The sequence below is a fragment of the Rhinopithecus roxellana genome, chromosome 6 (genome assembly GCF_007565055.1).
Source record: "Rhinopithecus roxellana isolate Shanxi Qingling chromosome 6, ASM756505v1, whole genome shotgun sequence".
Lineage (NCBI taxonomy): Eukaryota > Metazoa > Chordata > Mammalia > Primates > Cercopithecidae > Rhinopithecus > Rhinopithecus roxellana.
This window is the reverse complement of record NC_044554.1, coordinates 148,004,586-148,026,550: the sequence shown is the minus strand read 5'-3', so window position 1 is coordinate 148,026,550 and position 21,965 is coordinate 148,004,586. Positions and strand designations below refer to the sequence as shown.

General features: G+C 42.4%; 1 protein-coding gene and 1 non-coding gene across 2 annotated transcripts in view; both read left to right on the top strand.

Annotated features, from left to right (window-relative positions):
* The window catches only part of JAZF1 (JAZF zinc finger 1), a 356,585-nt gene that overhangs the window by 51,216 nt on the left and 283,404 nt on the right, over positions 1-21,965 (top strand). The window lies entirely within an intron of this gene.
* On the top strand, positions 10,553-10,656 carry LOC115898405. The gene has a single exon (XR_004058144.1). It is a non-coding gene; the product is annotated as a U6 spliceosomal RNA (small nuclear RNA).

Genomic DNA, 21,965 nt, shown 5'->3' with positions numbered 1-21,965 from the left:
GCACAGGTTACTGGGGGCACTGCCAGATTTCTGTAAGTCTGGGGCTGGGTCTGTGAATATGCATTTATTTATTTTATTTTATTTTATTTTATTTTATTTTTTGAGACGGACTCTGTCGCCCAGGCTGGAGTGCAGTGGCATGACCTTGGCTCACTGCAACCTCTGCCTCCTGGGTTCAAGTGATTCTTCTCCCTCAGCCTCCCAAGTAACTGGGACTACAGTTGTGTGCCACCACACCTGGCTAATTTTTATATTTTTAGTAGAGACAGGGTTTCACCATATTCGCCAGGCTGGTCTCAAACTCCTGACATTGTGATCCGCCCACCTTGGCCTCCCAAAGTGCTGGGATTACAGGCATGAGGCACTGTGCCTGGTCGAATATGCATTTCTAGTAAGTTCTCAGGTGTTGCATCAGCTGCTGCTCTGGGGACCAGACTTTGGGAACCACTAGATCTAGAAGATACATCTCAGTAACCAGGACTATGATCACATGTACAACCTGATTCTTAACTCACAATTTAATATGGCCTTCTGGAACTCTGAGTAGATGCTACTAAGAGAGAATATCTCTTTTTTTATAATCGAGTGGTAGGCCACTGCAATGGTTTGGCTGTGTCCCCACCCAAATCTCATCTTGAATTGTAGTTCCCATAATCCCCATGTGTCATGGGAGGGGCCCGGTGGGAGGTGATTGAATCATGGGGGCACTTACGCGCCGTGCTGCTGTTCTCATGATAGTGAGCCAGTTCTCATGAAATCTGATGGTTTTACAAGGGCTTTTCTCCCTTTTGCTTAAGGCACTTCTCCTTGCTATCACCATGTGAAGAAGGATGTGTTTGTTTTCCCTTCTGCCATGATTGTAAGTTTTCTGAGGCCTCCCCAGCCATGCTGAACTGTGAATCAATTAAACCTCTTTCCTTTATAAACTACCCAGTCTTGGGGATGTCTTTATTAGCAGTGTGAGAATGGACTAATACAGCCACATTTTCTCTTTTTTCAACATTTATCTCTACTTTTCATGAAATAAAACTTTTTCACACTTTTTTCCTTTTAGACCTCCCTGGTGAAGTGAGGTGCCAGTGGTGTTTCTCTCTAAGGGTTAGCATGAATTAAGGCAAGCCCAGTGAAGGTTTGTTTTCCAGTCAGGCATCACAACTCCCCTTGCATACCTTGACATTGTCACCATTCCCAACGCAGGTCCATGCTAGGCCACTTGATAGTTTAGGTTCCGTCCCACTTCCACAGCTTCCTCTGGCATCTGTATCCCCACCCTGACTTGGGTTATACCTAAGGTTACACATGTTTCTGTAAAGGGCATTCGCATTTAATAGTAACCTTTAAATACTTCAAAGACTGAAGGCATGACTTCTAAGTGAGATGCTTTGCAGGAAGGGTCTGCCCATTTTCCCTTGCCCCAGTACTCTTAAGGTTAACCTTAGGATCCTTGGCCTAGTATGCAGCTGTCAGGAGACTATCAATTCTAATCAAAAGCAAGCTTCAGAACTTTGTGGAATATATGTCCTGTTGACCACTGCCTGGGATATCCCAGAGCCTTGATTGAGTGTCTGGAACAAACTGTTCATTGAGAGGCAGGGGGCTTTGGCCAGAAAAGCCATTCCCCGTTTTCTAGAGGAGATCAGTTTAAGAATGTACTTTCCACTGGTATGGAATCTTTTTGGGGGTGGGGTGGGGCTGGAAAGGGACTGGGCCTTGACTTGGAAAGTAGATGACCTTTAGGGTTCCATGGACTCACCCTCTCTTCTCTTCCTCTCTCCTCCCTTCTTCTTTTCACTCCTCCCCTCCCCTTCCGTTCCCTCTCCTCTCCCTCATATGGCAGACTTTTGCTCCTGCACTGCCCCCTGAGGTGGCTCTAGAGACAGCTGTGTCCCTGAAACACCGTAAGGTGGGGAATGGGGAGTGCAGTCTTGTTGGAAGATGGTTTAGGAACTTATCTCAAAGTTGTTGTTCTTGCATCATCACTGCTCCCCTTCCTGTTTTGTCACACTCAGAGCCTCTGGCCTCTGTGCTCTTCCAAGGTCAATCCTGCCTCTGGGTGAGACTCGCTTCCCCCCACCTTGCTTGGCTTGCTCCTTTTCCTTTAGGTCTGTGCAGAAGGTATCCTCCCTCCAAAAGACCTTATCCAAAGTGGTCCCCCAGCCATGCCCATCCCCCTCTCCTAATTAAGCTACTTTTTTCTTCCTAGCTCTTATCACTACCCGAAATTATTGTTTCTAAGTTTATTTATGTATTTGTCTCTCCCCTGCACTAGGAGGGATGAGAGTAGGAACTTTTTCTAATTCACTTCTGTGTCTCCAGCTCCCTAAGATCATTGCCTGGCAAATAGTAACTGTGCAATAAATATTTGTTGCATGAGAGTGAAAGTGAGGCAAGCATATTGCTTTTGTCTGGAGTAGTGTGTTACCAGGGTAGCTTTGGGGGATGATGGAGATTATGAAGGCGCTACATCCTTCCCACCCCTGACACCTTCCTGGTGCCTCCATTTACTAGAATATGCTACATTTGAACCATAGGATAAGGCCAGGGTATAGCTGAGGAAGGCTGCCTTATTTGGCAGTCTTGCAGGGAATTTGTTTGCTTGGCTCCCATTCCGGTGGAGTCACCCAAAGGTCTTGTTCCATCTGAAAAACTACACTTGAGACCAACCTTGGTCTTGAGTTGGCAAGGCCCTTGCATCAGCTGATGGAATTCTAAGCTGAAAGCATCATCTGTCTCTATCATTTAGCACTGATGAGAAACCAGTGCTTGAGAAATCACAAGGCCCAGCAATCTCATTTTTTAGTCATCTCTCATGCTGGCACTGAGTGAGGGTGGTGAGGTGGGACAGGGAGGACAGGTACAGAAAAATGCCAGACAAGACGGGCAACCCTGGCAGCTTGCAGTCCTTCCAAGGGAATATCCTCAACTCTAGTGCTTTGAACACCAGAATGATGTTAATCAGGGGATTTTTTGTATCAGCATTGTCAACATTTACATTCACTTTACACATTGGATTTGCATCTGAAAAGACCAACTATAATCAACATTTAAGGGATAACACTCAAATTTGCATCTGATTGAACAGACGTGTTAAGTAATTTTAGCCCCGTTGTTGCTAGGAAACCAATTAATAATGCTCCACATTTCATTAAAAACCGGGTTCTATCTTTGCTTTCATTTAACTTCACAATTCAGCTGCTTGTGCTGCACTTTTTCCCCCTCGGTAAATTGTGACAGATAAATTATCGTTTTACTACATTTATTTCTGTGATTACAATTGTTAGTCATATCTGTCAATACAACTTCAAACTTTTTAAAAATGCTTTGGGGGGGAAACTGAATTTTAACTGTTAATCATTTTTTTCCCTTTATAGCTTATTGAGTCTTAAATAATATTTTTGTGAAGGCCTTCCAAATTGTGGGTTAACCAAAAAAAAAAAAAAAAAAAAAGCAATCTTCCCTGTTCCATAATTGCACCTTCTCAGTGTGGTGACTAATAATTAGAATATTAGGCACTATTCAGAAAGTGACAGACAGCTGATTAAGCATTCAGCTGCATTTTATTTTTCTCTGCTTTCTATGGTTTGTAGGCTAGATCGGGTTCTGTCCTTTATGCAGTGCAATTAAAATTTTTATGACTTTATTTTACATAATAGACCCTGCTCTTATAAAGTACATTTTTTAGCTACCGTAATGCCTCTTTGAGCCAATCAACTGGGTAGTTGCATTTACACAGTAATGGCATTGTACAGTTCAGCATTTTGTAGTATTGATCTGGTCAAAATGCTCATTAAAAAGCAAAATTAGTTCCTATTCACATCTGTTCCACAGCATTTCAGTCACTTTATTTAAACGTGTCTGGTTTTTCAACTTAGTTAAAATGGTGATCTCCCCCCTTTTCTAAGGGCTAAGAAAAGCAAAATAGAATCTGCTGTCATATTTTATACTCTACTTTGGTCTTTTGCATCTGAAGGTAAAGTGCGAAGGACATGGACTTTGGAAGCACATAGCCCTGCAGTCAAGTTCTGGCTCAGCCCCCTCTGTGGCTTTGAGTCTCAGTGTCCTTATTTGTCAAATGAAGATGAAAGGACGGCACTGGAGAGAAGATGACACCCAGGATGGTGAAGAGTGGGGCAGGCAGCAGATACTTGGAACCTTTTCCTTCCCTTTCCCTCGAGAACCGCTTGGGCTGCCACAGCACACAGTATCACAGGCCAGTTGGCGCCAAGGATAGAAATGTATTTTTCTCACAGCTTTGGACACTGTAAGTCCAGCAGCAAGGTGCTGACAGGGTTGGTCTCCTCTGAGGCCTCTCTGTGTGGCTTGCAGATGGCCGCCGCCTGGCTGTGTCCTCACGGGGTCTTCTCTCTGTATGTGCGCACTCCTGGGGTCTGTGTGTCCTGCTCTCCTCTTATTAATCAGATTGGATTAGGGCCCACCTTAATGGCCTCATTTTAACTTAATTTCCTTTTTAAAGGCCCTGTCTCCAAACAGTTACTTTCCGAGGTACTGGGGGTTAAGACTTTAATATATGAATTTTAGAAGGACACAAGTCAACCCCAAACAGGGACTGACCGAGATGCTGCACGTGGCATGTTGTGTCGCCTGTTCACTCAGTTTTGTTCTTTCTCAGCAGTCAAAACAGCTGAAACATCAACAGAAGAGCCATGAAATGGGTTTTTTCGTTGTGACTTTTCTGGTTAGGTTAGAATTGATCAGAAACAGTAATATTACCCGCCACCTTGATTTTTGGTTAGTATTTCTACCTTTTTGGATCTGTTCTACAGCCGCTTTTTCCTGACCTTAGTAAGAGTCATCAATCCCAGGATTTTAAGACCCTTATTTCCACTTTCCATCATTGCTATAGATGTATGTACAAGGTGCAGGTGATAGGGATACATGTCCATTTCCATTTTTAAATGAATTCTGGGAAAGTGTTTGCCTCGACGTGTCTGACAGGGGCCAGGCTTTGTGGCCAGCACACAGTGGGCAATTAGAATATAATGACACAGACACTACAGAGAAGGTCATTCGTTCATTCAGCTAATCTTTCCTGAGTGCCTACTGTGTGCTACTGTGCTGGTCACTGGGGTTGCAATGATAGATAAAAATAGTCATGGTCCCTACTCTTACAGAGCTTGCAGTCTAGTGGGGAAATAGACTTTAATCAGGTCATATCACGGTTCTACAGTACAGCTCTGATAAGTGCAGGAAAGGAAAGGCATGGGTTGCTGTGAGGGTGAATAATGTTGGAGGGTTAGGGAAGACTTTGCTGGTTGAATTGAGATCTGAAGAAGGTGAGTCTTACTTCGATGAAGGGGTGAGTGGTAGGGGTCGCGGTGCTAGGGGTGGTCGTGATTCGCAGTACAGGCAGGAACATTTCTCAAGAGCAAACTACATGTGCACAGGCTCTGAGACAGGAAGCAACTTAACATGGAAGCAATGAAGAAAAGGGCAGTGTGGCTAGAGGAGAGAGTGAAGGTGGGGCATGCAGGGTGATGTAGCTGGAAAGTCTCCTGGAAAGGCTAGGGGAGTTGGAAAAAACTTCTCAGGGAGGTGACATCTTTGTCTTTAAGGATAAATAGAACTGATTGCTGCTGGTAGAGAAGAGGGAGAGGCATCTTTAAATAGGATATCAGCATCTTGGTGTGTTCAGGAAATAATGAGAAGTTCATTGTGGCTGAAATGTCACTTATGTGAAGGAACCCATCATTTAGTTAATGGAAGTTTATACTTCTTTGCGTTCTAGCTAACTAGAGGCTCACTAGATTTTCCAAATTGGGATGTATCTCCTTGTTACTATGGAGGGGCTCATTTCATAGAGAATGAATGCATGAACACATGAGTGCTGCATCCCTGCTTGAGTGGTGTTGGTTGGTGTTCCGGGATTGCCCTGTAGGTTAATGTTTCGTCTGTTCAGGTCTCGTGGATTGATGGAAGGCAGGCCGCATTGACATCTCAGGCCCAGATGGTTCTTCAGTCACTGTTTTCTCCTCCTCCACAGATCTGGGCCTGGAGAACCCCTTAAATCCTGCTTGGTGCCCCAGCCTCACCCTGGTTGCTTGAACCAATTTCAGCTCAAGGCAGGAGGGGCCTGAAAAAGCTCCAGCCCTGTGGTCTGGGTCAGCAGTTACTGTTAGGCTGACCTGGGTCATGGTGGCTGGGTTCTGGAAAACAAGGTTCAGATGTTCACATAAGCTGAGCTACAGAGCATGTTCCAGACATGGTGGGAACCTGGATTGGGTGGAAGATGCCTGTCCTGTTTGCAGGGGAGGAAAAACTGAAACATGAGTTTGGGAGCACATTAGAGAAGACTCTCTGGCAGCTGTATCACTGATGGCAGGACTTGTATGTATTTGGTTTTGGCTCAGACATGAATTCTTATTTCTTTCCTCTAAGAAGCTAAAATCAGATAGAATACTTAAAATTGGAGCTTAGAATGGTATGTTTCTCTTGCTTTTAACAGTTCATTTAATTAAACAGAAATGAACAAGGCCACTTGTTGGCTGCTGCTAGGTAGAAAGTCTCTATACTTCAAAGATTTTCATAAATACAAGGAATATTTTTTGATCTTGAAAACTTTTCTTTCTGTGTGAACACTGGCACCAAACTATCCTCTAGGTATGATGGCAGCTTGGGAGAGAACTTTTGTCAGCTTCCAAGATTATGGGATTCAGCTAAACCAAAAGACTGGGACATTGAAGGGTGTCTCACTTGGTCAACATGGACATCATAATCTATGTCCAATTAAGTGCTATCACTTTTTCTAGGCCCCACAGAGAAATGTACAAACATATGAGACATTCTTACCTACATTGTTGACATGTCTGCAACTACGCCTCTGTTAAATTTGACTTTCACTTTTAGGGGATTCAGGAAACATTATTGAGCATCAATTGTCATTTCAGTGAGCACAGGGGTGGGATGAAAATAGGAACACACATTTCCCCCTTGAGTGTCATACGAATAGTGGAGAGGAAATCACATGGATACAGAAACAGATCTCATGTTAAAAATCTTATAGCAGGATACACCATGCTGCATCTCACAGCTTTGTAGATGATTCCTGGACTCTACCAGCCTGTTTCAAATTGCATGTCTCATATGATGATTCTTACTTTGTGCTTGTAGATCCTTTTAATTGTAGTCCCATTCTAACTCTAGCTGAGGGTAGCAGCTGCCTCCCTTAGAGAGCTCTCTGGCTTCCAGCAGGGGCAGCTCACTGGCTAGAGGGGAGGGTAAAGCATTGATATGGCAGAATAAGGGAACCTCTGGATTTTTTTTTTCTTTTTTTTTGACAGAGTCTCCTGTTGTGCAGTGGTACAATCTCAGCTCACTGCAATCTCTGCTTCCCGGATTCAAACGGTTCTTCAGCCTCAGCCTACCAAGTAGCTGAGATTACAGGCACATGCCACCATGCTTGGCTAATATTTGTATTTTTAGTGGAGATGGGGTTTATCCATGTTGGCCAGACTGGTCTTGAACTCCTGACCTCAAGTGATCCTCCTGCCTTGGCCTCCCAAAGTGCTGGGATTACAGGTGTGAGCCACCATGCCCAGTGGAACCCCTGGATTTCAAGGCGGGGGTAATATCTGGGCCTAGGGTTTAGTTCTGGTAAGTATCTGGGCTTAGGGTTTAGTTTATTAGCATTGTCTAGGTCCCAAGCAAATGCAAGGAGTGGGGGATTGAAAAGAGAGCAGCAGGGCAGAGCTGAGCAAATCTCCCACTTGGGGTGGCTTCCCAGCTTAGTTAGGCCTCATCTGGGGAGAAGCTCCAAATAATTCATCAGACAGCGTGAGAGCCCCTGCATGAATTCCAGAGTTAAATGAAAATCCCAGCTACTTGGGAGGCTGAGGCAGAAGAATCACTTGAACCCGGGAGGTGGAGGTTTCAGTGAGCCGAGATCATGCCATTGCACTCCAACCTGGCAACAGAGCGAGACACTGTCTCAAAAAAAAAGAACTGTGTACGACTACTGGTTCAGACATCTTCCTTCCTGTACCCCTAGGGACAAAGGGAAGGATGCCTGGTAGACGTCCTTCATATTTTTATTCACTTCTTTTTAGCATTTGATATTACAGTTTAGCTTCTCTGTGTCTGAAGTTCCTCAAGCAATAATATCGGTTTGATGAATGGGGGTCAGAAGTTTCCTTTGGCTCTAGTGTTCAGTGATTATGACATTCTAGGGAGTGCAAAGAAGAGAATAAGCATCCAATCCTCTGAGACCTTTACTCTAATTAGGGAGTTTAAACCCCTGAAAAGCTGAAACACAGAACAACCCCACCAAACAAATGAAAACCATAAGTACTTTTTAGAAGATAAGATCACTGTTGCAAGACAGAGAGGAATTGATGGCCCCTGATGTGGGCTTGGATGCCTACAGCAGTCTTCATGGAGGTTGGAGGGGTTGGATTGCATATTTTTGGATGGCAGGGTTAGAGGGAACAGAAAAGACTACATCTGTCTTGCTGACTGCTGGATCTAACACATGGTAGGGGCTTGTTAGGCATCATTGAATGTATCAGTACAGTAGAATAGAACTGCTGATACAGGTACATGTATAGGTAATGTTTACAGTTATGTAGGGGACTAGTGGGGTAAGGCGCAGGAGAAAACGGGTTAAGACAAGATTAAGCAAGAGTTTTTATCAGTTCATTGATATGTCCCAAATGCCCAGAATAGCATGTAGCACATAGTGGGTATTCAGTAAATATCTGTTGAGTGAATGAAATGATTAATGGCATAATTTGGGGCTGTCATGTAAGTAGTAGGGGGAAGCACGGAAGGTTTCTGAGAAAGTACCATTTAGGAAGGGTCCATGGCAGCCATGTGGAGAGCTGATTGTAAATGGAGGAATGAAGAAGCAAATTAAGAGATTGTGAAGTGGGCACAGGGTCGTAAGGAGGGTCTGAAATAGATGAGTGGCACTGGAAACAAAAAGGACGGGCAGGATGGAGACATCACAAAAACAGACTTGCTGAGTGGTTATTGTAGCTGTCAAAGGAAAGTTGAGTCAAGATGCCTGCGGTCTGAGGTGCTCTAGAGTCTGGGTAGGTTGGAAAATGATCATATGATTGACATAGATAAAGGAAACAAAGTAGGGTTTTGTTGGAGGGGAGGGGCAGTGGGTATTAATGGTTAGTTTTAGATACTTAGGTATGATAGAAGGGCAAATCAGCTCACTTGCAAGCCGAAAAAAGATTGAAATTCAGGAGCATCCTCTCAGGGCTGGAGGTCAGGTTTGTGAGTGATGGTCTGCAGGTTGCCATGGGAAGCAGGAACTTCTTGAGGGTGGGAGTGGATAGGGAGACTGGGGGCTGCCTGGGGAGCAGCATGGCCACGGCCTCTTGGTTCACAGAGCCGTTGGCTTCCAGTTCAACGGTTTCTTTTAATAGCACAGAGGTGTTAGGAGCCATACTTTGTTCATGTCTAGGGAGCTTTCATTCCCAGGGATTCTCCCTGCCCTTTTCCCCAGCATTGCCTTTATTTCTTATGTAGGGGCATTTTGTCATCATAGCTATTTATCTGGTAAGATCATCTGCTGTGTGAAAGTTTTATAATTTGTGTCTAATAAATGAGCATCCCCTGCAGGAACAGATCCCCCTGCTGTTTTTTTTTTTTTTTTTTTTTTTTTTTTTTTTTTTGAGACGGAGTCTCGCTCTGTCGCCCGGGCTGGAGTGCAGTGGCCGGATCTCAGCTCACTGCAAGCTCCGCCTCCCGGGTTGACGCCATTCTCCTGCCTCAGCCTCCCGAGTAGCTGGGACTACAGGCGCCCGCCACCTCGCCCGGCTAGTTTTTGTATTTTTAGTAGAGACGGGGTTTCACCGTGTTCGCCAGGATGGTCTCGATCTCCTGACCTCGTGATCCACCCGTCTCGGCCTCCCAAAGTGCTGGGATTACAGGCTTGAGCCACCGCGCCCGGCCCCCCCTGCTGTTTTTGAAGGATATGCTGCTCATGACTCTGTGTGTGTGTGTGTGTGTGTGTGTGTGTGTGTGTGTGTGTGTGTGTGTAAAACTTTTAGAAATGGATCTCTAACAACTAATCTTACAACCTCAAATGACAGGGTAATGTGTACATTATGGATTGAATAAAAACTTGAAGAATGTTAATATGGAAAATTAGAATTAGTAATGAAATACAATGTCTTTTGCCATAGAATACTGTAGCTTTCACATTTTTACTTTAAAAATTCCAGTTTACAAGAAACTTTCAAATAGAAATAATTGGGAATGTTAGATCCTTGTTTAAAAAAAATTCCCCCTTTATTTTTTTTGAGACAGAGTCTCACTTTGTTGCCCTGGCGCAATATTGGCCCACTGCAACCTCTGCCTCCCGGGTTCAAGCGATTCTCCTGCCTCAGCCTCCTGAGTGGCTAGGACTACAGGCGCCCACCACCATGCCCGGCTGATTTTTGTATTTTTAGTAGAGGAGGGGTTTCACCATATTGGCCAGGCTGGTCTCAAACTCTTGACCTTGTTATCCGCCTGCCTTGGCCTCCCAAAGTGCTGGCATTACAGGTGTGAGCCACTGTGCCCGGCCAAAAATATTCTTTTTGTGCTCTGCTTGGCAGCACATATTCAAAAATAGGAAAGATACAGAGATTAGCATGGCCCTTATGCAAGGATGACACACACGTTTATGAAGCATTTTATATTTTTATCCTTATGAAACACTCAAAGAAATGTCATTTACTACTTTTCCAGCTGAGGTAGACCAGACATTTTCAGATTTGCCTGTTTTCCATGTACTATTTTTGTTACAATTTTTTTTAATACTGTACTGGTGTTCATATAAAATAAACTTGAATAAATCAGAATTCTGTGAGTTTTGCCAGACTTTAATTGTGTTGTATTACTTGCTTTTTAAACAAATTAATTGTGAAAAATAATTTAGCGACCTCCCAGTTGTGAACTTCTAAATGGCAGTTTGTGTCTGTATATCTCTTCAAGTCAAGCATCTGCTCAAAAGATATTGTTGATGATGTGATGAATGCAGTTTCATGAAACTTGGCAGTTCCCATAAATAATTGAATAACATAGGTTGTATTTACCTCTGTAGTGTCTAGACTAGAGAATTAGAACCATGAGTTTATAAAAATCTAGGTTGCTGTCTACACACAAATAGAATAGTATTTAAAATTGTGTTTTCCATGGGATAATGATGAAATTTTTACTGGACCAAGTGGGTAGATTTCTGGAGAAAGGTGAGGTTGGTTCTATATCTCGTACCATTCAGATAAACTCCAACTTGATCAATTAATTTTATATGATGACCAGCATCATATTCAACAGAGTTATGACAAAGAAAGAAAGGAAGGAGAAATCAGAAAGGCAATTCAGCAGATGTCTAGTCTACCGCAGTTGGAAAAAAGTGAAAAATGATATTTTAAAGAAGGATTTCAATACACAAATATATATTTGTATCTGCATGAAATGCTGAGAAACTAGAAGACATTCCTTTATAACCTTTAAGTAAGAAGGACTTTTTAACCATGACTCATAATCCAGCAGCCATTAAAAAAAATTGATAAATTTGACTAAATTCAAATAAAGCATTTTTATCTGATTTTAAAAAAGCCATAATAAGAAAATGACTTTCTTATTCATTGAAGGCCAAGGTGGGTGGGTCATCTGAGGTCAGGAGTTCGAGACCAGTCTGGACAACATGGTGAAATCCTGTCTCTACTAAAAATACAAAAATTAGCTGGGCTTGGTGGTGCATGCCTGTAGTCCCAGCTACTTGGGAGGCTGAGGCAGGAGAATCACTTGAACCTGGGAGACGGAGGTTGCAGTGAGCTGAGATCATGCCACTGCATTCCAGCTTGGGCAACAGAGCGAGATTCTGTCTCAAAAGAAAAAAGAAAATGAATTGGAATACCAATAGCCTAGGCAAAGGATATGAACAGATTATCCTCAGAATAAGAAATACATTGTCTTGGCCGGGTGCGGTGGCTCACGCCTGTAATCCCTAGCACTTTGGAAGGCTGAGGCGGGTGGATCACGAGGTCAGGAGTTTGAGTTCGAGACCAGCCTGGCCCACGTGGTGAAACCCTGTGTCTACTAAAGATACAAAAAGTTAGCTGGGCGTTGTGGCACGTGCCTGTAATCCCAGCTACTCGGGAGGCTGAGGCAGGAGAATTGCTTGAAACGGGGAGGTGGAAGTTGCAGTGAGCCGAGATCGCACCATTGCACTCCAGCCTGGGCAACAGGGCGAGACTCTGTCTCAAAAAAAAAAAAAAACACACACACACAAAAAAAAGAGAAAGAAATATGTTGTTTTCTAACCTACCAAAAGATCTTCAGCCTTACACATAATAAGAGAATCACAAACTTAAACTGTGCTGAAGTAGCACTTTTATCAGATTGGCAAAAATTTTACAGTGTGACACTTAGACATTGTTGACCAGTTGTGGAAACATCAGCACTGTACTTCTGAGAGGACGGAATGGCATAACCCTCATGAAGGCCAGTTCGACCAGTTTTCACCTATCAAGATTACAAATACAGTTACCCTTTGACCCAGCAGTCTGGCTTTGGCAATTTCTCCTGCAGATACATCTGAATACATATGCAGTGACCTATGGAGTAGGTGTCTCATTAGACCTTTGTTTATAATAGAAAAGACTGGAAGCAATTCAAGTATCCACTGGTGAAAGACTGATTAAATGAACTATGATCCACCATTACAATGGAATATTGTGCAGCATTTTAAAGAGAGCATGGAAATTCTTCATACGTTGATATGGAAAGACCTCCAAGATATGTTATTAAATGGAAAAAAAAAGTATAGAACCATATATAGTATGCTCCCTTTGATGTAGAAAGGAGACAAAATATGAGTCTGTAGTCATATCTGCTTGAATCCACATGAAGAGACATTGAAAGGATTAGCAAATAAAAGGAGCTCAATAAAAGTGGTTACTTTGAGTGGGTGGGTGCGGGATAACATGGATAAGGATGTGGTGAGAAGGAAGAGGCAGGGGCAATATTCTTCTTTGTGTACTCTGTTGTATTATTTTTATATTTGAAGCCTGTAAAGTATTACCTATTCAAAACAAAAAATAAGTTACATGTCTTTACAGTTGTATTTCAGTGCCAGTTCAACATATGCCCAAGGGCCAGAAATACCTTCCCAGAGCTTTATCATTTCTTGTTGGTACTGTTGACTACAGCCTCCTAAGTGGGTCTTACATTAGCTGTAGTGGTTTATCTACAGCTGTGCTGTCTGTCATGGTAGTCACTGGCCACATCTGGCTTTTGAGCACTTGAAATGTGGCAAGTCTAAATTGAGATGTGCTGTACTGTGCCTGATTTAGAAGACTTAGTATGAAAAAAAGAATGTAAGCTATCTCATTTATAATTTTAAAACTCTTGATTACATGTTGAAAGATAGTAGTTTGGGTTTGAGGGGTTAAAGCGTATTATTAAATTAATTTCACTTGTCTTTTCTTACCTTAAATGTGGCTACTAGGAAATTTAAAATTACATATGTGGCTTGGCCCTGTGGTTGGCATTTTACTTCTCTTGTGCAGCCCTGATGTAGCCTCCTATCCACAGTCAGCTTGTCTGCCAGAATTACTTAAAAACAACAACAAAACCTACATGTGTCATTTCACTACTTTAAAATCTCTTGCCTCCTACATGCCTACAGAGACCCTTTGTAAATAGTCTCTGAGATCCTTCCTTTACCCATCCCCCCCTTCCCTGCACATACAAACGCTGCTTCTCTTTACTCCCTGGACTGCAGGCCTCTTGATAAATTTGAGTCTCTGAACACACTGTTCTTTCTGTTTGGAATGTTCTTTCGCCTCCATTTTGTTGCCCAGAAAATTCCTACTCATCTATACGCCCTGTTCATGTGGCCCCTTCTTTGATGAGGCATCCCTAGTTCCCCTGTTCTGTTTTCTTATAGCATCTAGTAGACCTCTATGTTCTCACACTCATCCTCAGTACCACGGTTGTCCCCTGAAAGGTATTGTCTCCCTCACCAGACTGAGAGCACCTCAAGGGCAGAACCCATGTAATGTTCCTTTTTGTATTTCCAGACCTGAAACTGCCAGTAGATAAACCCTAAAAGTAAAACAAAACAAAACAAAACAAAACAAAAACAAAAACAAAAACCAACCCTTAAAAGAAGTTGGCTATATTTGGTTGAGAGTACACCATGCCCGGTTTGCCTTGATGATGCTTCTATTTGTCTAATCTATATATTGAGGAAAGCAGGCTCCAACCTGTCAGCCTTCCTTGGTTAAGAATAGGCCTCTTTGGAGTGTTCTAGCTTTGAACAGGCCAGCCTCCCTGCAAGCAGAAGATTACAAACTGCGGAGATGTCAGTAGCACCAAACCTGCAGTGTGTTCTAGTTTTCAGGGCTGTGTTCAGACTGGAAGATGGGAATTATCTGTGTTCTGTTCAGAGAGCAGAATTCTCCAGGCTGGCCAGGTGCCTGCGTTTGCAGAAGGTAAAGGTAGCAGGTGGTTGCCAGAAGGTGAAAGCATCAGTGGAACATGGCCAGCTCCAAGGAGGCGGCGAGCTGGAATAATGAAGTTCTCCACAGTCTGGTCTGTAGGATCTTACTTCGGTTACCACCTCTGTGGAAAGTTATTCTTGCTTGTTAATATTCCCATTGTTCTTCTCTTCTGTTGCATTAAGCTTTTGTTCTAAAGAGAAATGAAGAATAATAAACAATACCCAAGATATGTGGAGCAAAGATTTTTGGAAGGAAAAATTCGAATTTTGCAAGAAACTTCTCTCTTTAGCAAAGTAAACTGAAAGGGCCTGTGTTTACCCCCCAAGATTTTAGAAGCATTATTACCATTGTTCAGAATCTATTTATTACTTATATGGGGATCCAGTTATTTTTATCAGGTAAAGCTTCCTGTGCAGCTCTCATGATCAGCTGAATGAGGCGCTCTTTCTTTAGCAAAATTTTGAGAGCTAGTAGCGTAGCAGAAAGTAGAGTGCCTTCAGTGGCTAGAAAAACCAGTCTGAACCTAGGATTGTCACTACCTAGTGGTGTGGACTTAGCAAGTTACTTCATGTCTCTAAGCCTCATTATTGAGTAAAGTGAGGCTTAAACACATCCTAAGTTATAGGCATTACAAGAGGTGAATGAATGCAGGGGCCTAGCACTGTGCCTGGTCCATATAGGTTTTGGTAAATAGGACTTATAGCTCCAATATGAATACAGATTTTCTTTTGCAGCTCTCTGGTGTTGAATAACCAGGTGAGAACGCCCAAGGCCAGAGAGGAGCATGTCCTTTCATAGTGGGCAGACTGTGGTGAGTCAGCGAGTGCTCCTCAGTAGCAGTGTTAGTAACTGTTCAGAGCCTCACCACCAGCCCAGGGAGAGAGGACAGGAGCAGCTGGATAAAGGAGTCAGGACACATGGGTTGGAGAACTGGCTTTGCCATTAGTTAATCCCATGAGGATTCATTCTGCCTCCTTGGTCCTGTTTGTAAAATGAGGCTGGTGATCATTTCCGTCTCTAAATGCTATAGTCTGTCTCCGTAAAGTAACAGAAGTGGGCCCCCAGAGGTTACGCTGCCTTGTTTGTAGGATACCTATTCACCAGGCCGGACTCTGAGAACGAACCTGGACGTTGGGCAACAAGGCTGTGTCACCTCCGAATGCCCTGAACTGGAGGCAGGTTCCCATTTCCCCTTTGAGGTTATGTCCAGAGGCCCAGGTCTTCTTTCCAGGCTGCATTCCCTGTGTTCTGCTTTCATATTCTCCTGAGCTCAACCTGGTTCAATTTCTCCCTGGAGAGGCTCACTATTTTTTCTGGGGTTGCGATCTGATCCTTGTCATTCTTTTGACAAGAGATACAGAATAATCATTTCTAAGAGGAAGTTTATCAGCAGGCTGTTTTTAAAAGTGAGTTTTGTGCTTGATACAAATTTTTATGAATGTTTGCTTTCTTTTAAGCACTTAAGGTCCGTACGGTCAGCCTTCTCTGCCTCATTTGCTCCCCTTCCTCCCCTGCCTCCCATCTTATTTGACTGCTAAACTGGGGCAGGCCCCCCATTCGTTCTTGTTTGAGACAGTTGAACACAGTACTTTGTGTGCCTTATGACCAGATAATTTGAGCTGGCAGTAATCAAGATTTGGGGCTAATTATCATTAAAAGGTAATTTCATTGCTGCCCATAATTGATCTTATCTTAAACCAATTATAGCATTTCTTTTGTCACATGATTTAAAATTTTTTTAAAAAGTGCTTTTGGCAATAAACTTTTGAAAACAGATTTTCTACACACAGTTCTTTCTAAAACCAACTTCACAAACTTTAAGTGTGCCCTTATTAATGTGGTGATTTGTCTGCTTTGTAATATTGCATATTCAAAATAAAAAGAAAATGGAGACAGTTCATCACTGAAATGGATGTTACAAAATCATCTGGTTTGAATAATGAGTCTTCTGGTCCAAGTTTTGCTTCGGTGAATGAAACTAATGAAACTGGCCTCCATTGTTATGTCAGTGACTTCCCCTCCACTAACTTTTGCTTTCTTTCCATTGCCAATTTGGAGGCCACTAAGGTTTCTTCAGAAAGTTCTTTCCCAGTGGTACTTGATCTAAGTAACTCTGGGACAGCCAGGTATCTGTCATCAGCAGGGGAGAGGCGAATACACCTCATGATCATAAAATCATAGGTTTGGGACGTTTCAAGTATCCTTTGCCACCAGTCAAGCTCTGGAAACAACAGCAAAGTGAAAAAACAGCCCTAGAGTTGGGATGATTAAAAATTAGATATTGGTATAGCACCGTAATACTACACAATTCTAGGTCAGACATATAGACAGCTGTCCCAAGTCTTGTTTCTTCCTTGAACTCTGATGCTTGCAGAAATATAGTTGTATTTGGGAAATTATCCTGGTTGCAAGGCACAGAGCCACCCTACTTCTCCTGCTGATAACACACACACACTTGTACATGCATGCGTGCTGCTGATAACACACATACCCCTGGGAAGTCTCCTGAAGGTAAATACACTGTTGTTACTAGGTGTTCTGATCCATAGGTATCTATGCTAATAATAAGTAACAATATCCTCTAATACCTACAGAGCACTTTTGGATTCATCATTTGATTTGGCTTTCAGAAAACCACTTTAAGATGAAAAGCATAGATTTTATTATCCTGCTTTTACTGAGGAACCTCCTCAAAGAAGCCTTGTGACTTATTCAAAGACATAGTTGTCATGTGGTAGAAAGCGATGATATTTTATAAAGGTCTAGTTTTATATTTTACCATAAAACTGAAGGAAAATCCTTTATTGCATGTTCGTCCTCAACAAAAAGCTCACCAAATAAATTAATAAACAAAGAAACACATAAATAAAATGTAACAGAACCCCAATAAAACAAAACCCTAAAGAGAAATGTCTCCAGTGGTCAGAAAATAGAAACATAGAAGCAAATGAATATTTTCTGTTTGTTACTTCTATACCTATAACTAGATTTGGCAAGGATGCAGGCAAGCCTACAGTAGATTTGCAAGAAGTATTTATTGAACTTAACTGGATTAGCATTGCTTTGCTAAGGAGGAAAACAACAGACTATCCCTTTATCTACGAATACTTTGATACTCGGATTATATCAAGCATAAAATAGACAAAGATTGACTATGAATTCCTTATTTTCTTCAGCCAGATCTAGTTGTCTACTGTAGCAGAGTCCTCAGGAAACTCTAAGATAGAAAATCAGGGTCATTTGTCCATCTTGTTGACCAGATTGCAAGCATTTTCCTTCACCCTACTTTTTAATTGTAAATGTATTACCAGTGGTAGTTTTTACTGCTATCTTCACAAAAATAAGAGGAGAACAAGACTTTTGGATGGAATTAGAAGTCCCTCCCAGGCAAGGCTCCTGGGTTGTGAGTGTGATTTTAGGTGACTGAGATATCATGCGACCCTGTGGCCAGCCATGTAGGCACATCACCATGTCTCGGTGTTCAGGACCCTGAGGCAGAAAGCACCGTTCCATTCACATCTTGGTAACTGAACTCTAACATCTTAGTCTGAGACTCCTGGAATTTTTGCTTATTTTTTTTATTCTTTCTTTCTTTCCTTTTTTTTTTTTTTTTTTTTTTTTTTTTTTTTTTTTTTTTTTGATGGAGTCTTGTTCTGTGTCACCCAGGCTGGAGTGCAATGGTGTGATCTCGGCTCACTGCAACCTCAGCCTCCCAAGTTCAAGCGATTCTCCTGCCTCACCTCCCAAGTAGCTGAGATTACAGGCACACACCACCACAGCCACCTAATTTTTGTATTTTTATTAGAAATGGGGTTTCATCGTGTTGGCCAGGCTGGTCTCGAATTCCTGACCTCAGGTGATCTGCCCACCTTGGCCTCCCAAAGTGCTGGGATTACAGGTGTGAGCCACCATGCCTGGCCTAAACTTTCTAATTATAATTCTTTTCAGTTGGTTCTTTTCCTCTTGATTTTAACTCTTCAGCAGTCAAATAAATGTTTTCCCCAGGCTGGAGCGCAGTGGCGCAATCTTGGCTCACCGCAAGCTCTGCCTCCCGGATTCACACCATTCTCCTGCCTCAGCCTCCCAAGTAGCTGGGACTACAGCTGCCCAGCACCACGCCCTGCTAATTTTTTGTATTTTTAGTAGAGACAGGGTTTCACCATGTTAGCTAGGGTGGTCTTGATCTCCTGACCTCATGATCTGCCCACCTCAGCCTCCCAAAGTGCTGGGATTACAGGTGTAAGCCACCGCGCCCGGCGAATATTTTCCTTTTTATTGATTAATGTGTGTGAAGTGCAAGTGTTCCTTAAAAAATATCTAGTGTCGTTTGTAATGTAACCTTTGCAGCTTCATTCTGAGTTATTTTCTGACAAATTCTCGTTGGGTACTACTACTCTTTTAAATTCACTTAGGCCGTTTAGGATTCAAGTCTTCATATGCTCGTCTCTTTTGGCTTGGCCGATTCTCTCTTCACTTGTTGGCCCGTTTGGCCTTCAGGAGATAGGCAAGATGAGTGCCCTCCATCCCCACAGTCTCTCATGGCAAATACTGAACAGGGATTGGCAGAGTGGGTGCTGGAAGGACCCTTATTTAGCAGCCTGTTGACAGAGTGAGTCCCAGTTCATCCATTCCCTAGCTCTATTATCTAGGACTAGTTAATTTGTACAAACCTTAGTTTCCCTGTGTGTAAAATGAGTTAAGTAATAGCCATTTCACAGTGTTGAGGATGGATTGAGATGGTATAATTGGAAGTGCTTTACAGTATTCAGTGCTATTGTTATTGCAGATGTTTTTTCCTGGGCAGGTGGTTGATATACCTTAAGAGAGCGTTTATGGGTTATCAGATGAAATATGTAGGCATGTGGCATATCAGTTGCCTGAATAAGGAAAAGGATAGACCGTTTTTAAAATTATTATTTTTTTAATTTCATTTTCCCCCACTTTATTGAGGTATCACTGATGAATTAAAACTGAATATATTTACTATATACAATGTGATGTTTTGATATATGTTGACATTGTGGAATGATTACCACAAAACAGCTAATTAACTGACCCATCACCTCACATAGTTAACTTTGCGTGTGTGGTGAAAATATTTAAGACCAGTCCTCTCACGAGCTTTCAAGTATATAAAACAGTATTGTTAACTATAGTTACTGTGCTATTAATTACATCCGCAGAATTATTCATCTTATAACTGAAAGTTTATATCCTTTAGCTAATGGCTTCCTATTCCTCCTCCAGCCATCCACCCCCAGCCCCTGGCAACCACCATTCTAATTCTACCCTCTGTTTCTATGAGTCTGACTTTCTTAGTTCCCACATATAAGTGAGATCATACAGTATTTGTCTTTCTGTGTCTAACTTTTTCATTTAGAATAATGCCCTCAAGGTTCATTCATGTTATTGCAAATGGCAAGGTTTCCTTTATTTATGACTGAATAATTTCCATTGTGTATGAATACCACAATTTTTAAAGTCTGTTTATCCATTGATGGACATTTAGGTTGTTTCCACGGCTTAGCTATTGAGAATAATGCTTCAGTGAACATGGGAGTGCAGGTATCTCTTTGAGATACTGATTTTGTGTTCTTTGGGCATCTATCCAGAAGTGGGGTTGCTGGATCACACAGTAGTTCTGTTTTTAATATTTTGAGGCACCTCCGTACTGTTTTTTCCGTAGTGGCTATACCAGTTTACATTCCTGCCAACAGTACACAAGGATTTCATTTTCTCCACAGAGGACAGGCCCTCCGTGATCAGGCTGCCTCATGGGATGATCAGATCCATGAGAAACTGAGCAAATGAATGTTAGAGGAGCAGAGAGAACTGACAGGGAAGAGTAAAGACAACATGAGTTGTTTTGATTATAGAGAGATGAGCTTGGAAACTAAGGGCAGGGGCTATCCTGCCACCAAAATGTAATAATAAGAGCACCATGACGAGGCTCCTCATTTGAAACTAGGATGCCAGTGACCTTGGGGACTGAATGAATTTGGCATTGCTGGAAAGATGAGTGTGAAGAGAGGTTGGAAGGTTAATCCAATCAGGGCATTAACTGGGCCTGGATATGACTGTCTCGACTAGGAAAAAGTATTGCTAAGTCCAGCACCTGGCAGAGCAAGGGCTGAGGAAATATTTGTTGAGTGAATCAGTGGGCACAATAAAGATAGTGCAGAGAACCAGTTGCAGAATTGAGGTTGTATTGTCACACTACCATCTGGAAAAGCCTGTCCTCTGAAGAAGAGAGTTACTGCATCCCACCCCCCAGGTCTGATCAGTGGGCCTCTGGGACCTGGGAGCTCATTGCTTTAGACCTGGTGAAGCAAATGCCTTCTGAGCTCAGGGAAGTGAGGTATGCCTGGGTGCGATGCTGGATCTAAGCCTTTATGCTTATGTCTCTGGTTTCATTTGTAGGCCACCATTTATTTTAGTTTAATAAGTCATCTCTGTGAAAATGCTTTAGGTCCATCGTAGGGTCTGTAAAGTGGAACTCCGTATGTGTTTTCTGGCAGTAAACTACATTAGATTTGTGTGTCTAACAACAGGAATGGTGTCTCGGTTTATTCTTTCCTTTGAACCACTATTGAATGGCATTTTGTTCTGATAATGTTGTAACCTGTGAGGTCCTCATGTCCTCTTTTTGTGTATGTGCCTTGGGTTGACTGCATTTCACTTAATTTTGCCTTGTTTCTGTGGGTCTGCCATGGTGGCCTCTGGCTTAGATAGCTACAGGGTAATTTTTGGCTTGAGAAGTTGAAGCCAATGGAGACACTAGATCCCTATATTCCTGGCTATTTGACGCTATATGTCTTAAAGCACATCTCCAGTTTAGGTTTCATCAATTTGGAGGGAGAAGTACAGTGAGTACAGGTACCAAAAACATTCTCAGCCCCCCAGAGCACATTAGTAAAGTACATCTGATACCAAGGTGGACACTGTTCCTGGTTGTATTCTCCACAGGTGACTTGCCACAGCTACTATATGCACTAACGTTTCTGTAGTAGGTCATGTTTTTTGAAATACACAAAAATGCTTCAAGAGACTGGTTGTAAAACTCTGCCCATGATGAGAAATAACTTCAAGATACTTCACTCACTAAGTGCTGGAAACATACTCTAGTGGGATGTTTGTGGAATGGCTGGTGTTTGAGGGACAAATATAAAGCACACCTGTAAAACTGGGACAATCAGGTGGCAGATTAATTCGATGTTGGCAACTTGAGTCATCAAAGTTTAGATGATTCTGCTGTAATTAGGAATTTGTAGTCACTTTGTTCCCTCTTCCAGAAATAAAGAACCAAGTTATAATTTACATAATTTTCCTGAACTCAAAATCCGTCAGGAACTAGGCAGTCCTGTAACTAACTCTCAGATTCCTCCAGTTCCAGCCTTGTGCTAGCCCACTAGACCATGGGGCCTGCATGGAAGATGAAAGTGTAAAAGTCTGGACCTGTGTTTCCTAAGTCAGTGGAATGCTGTGTCTCTTGCTTATATA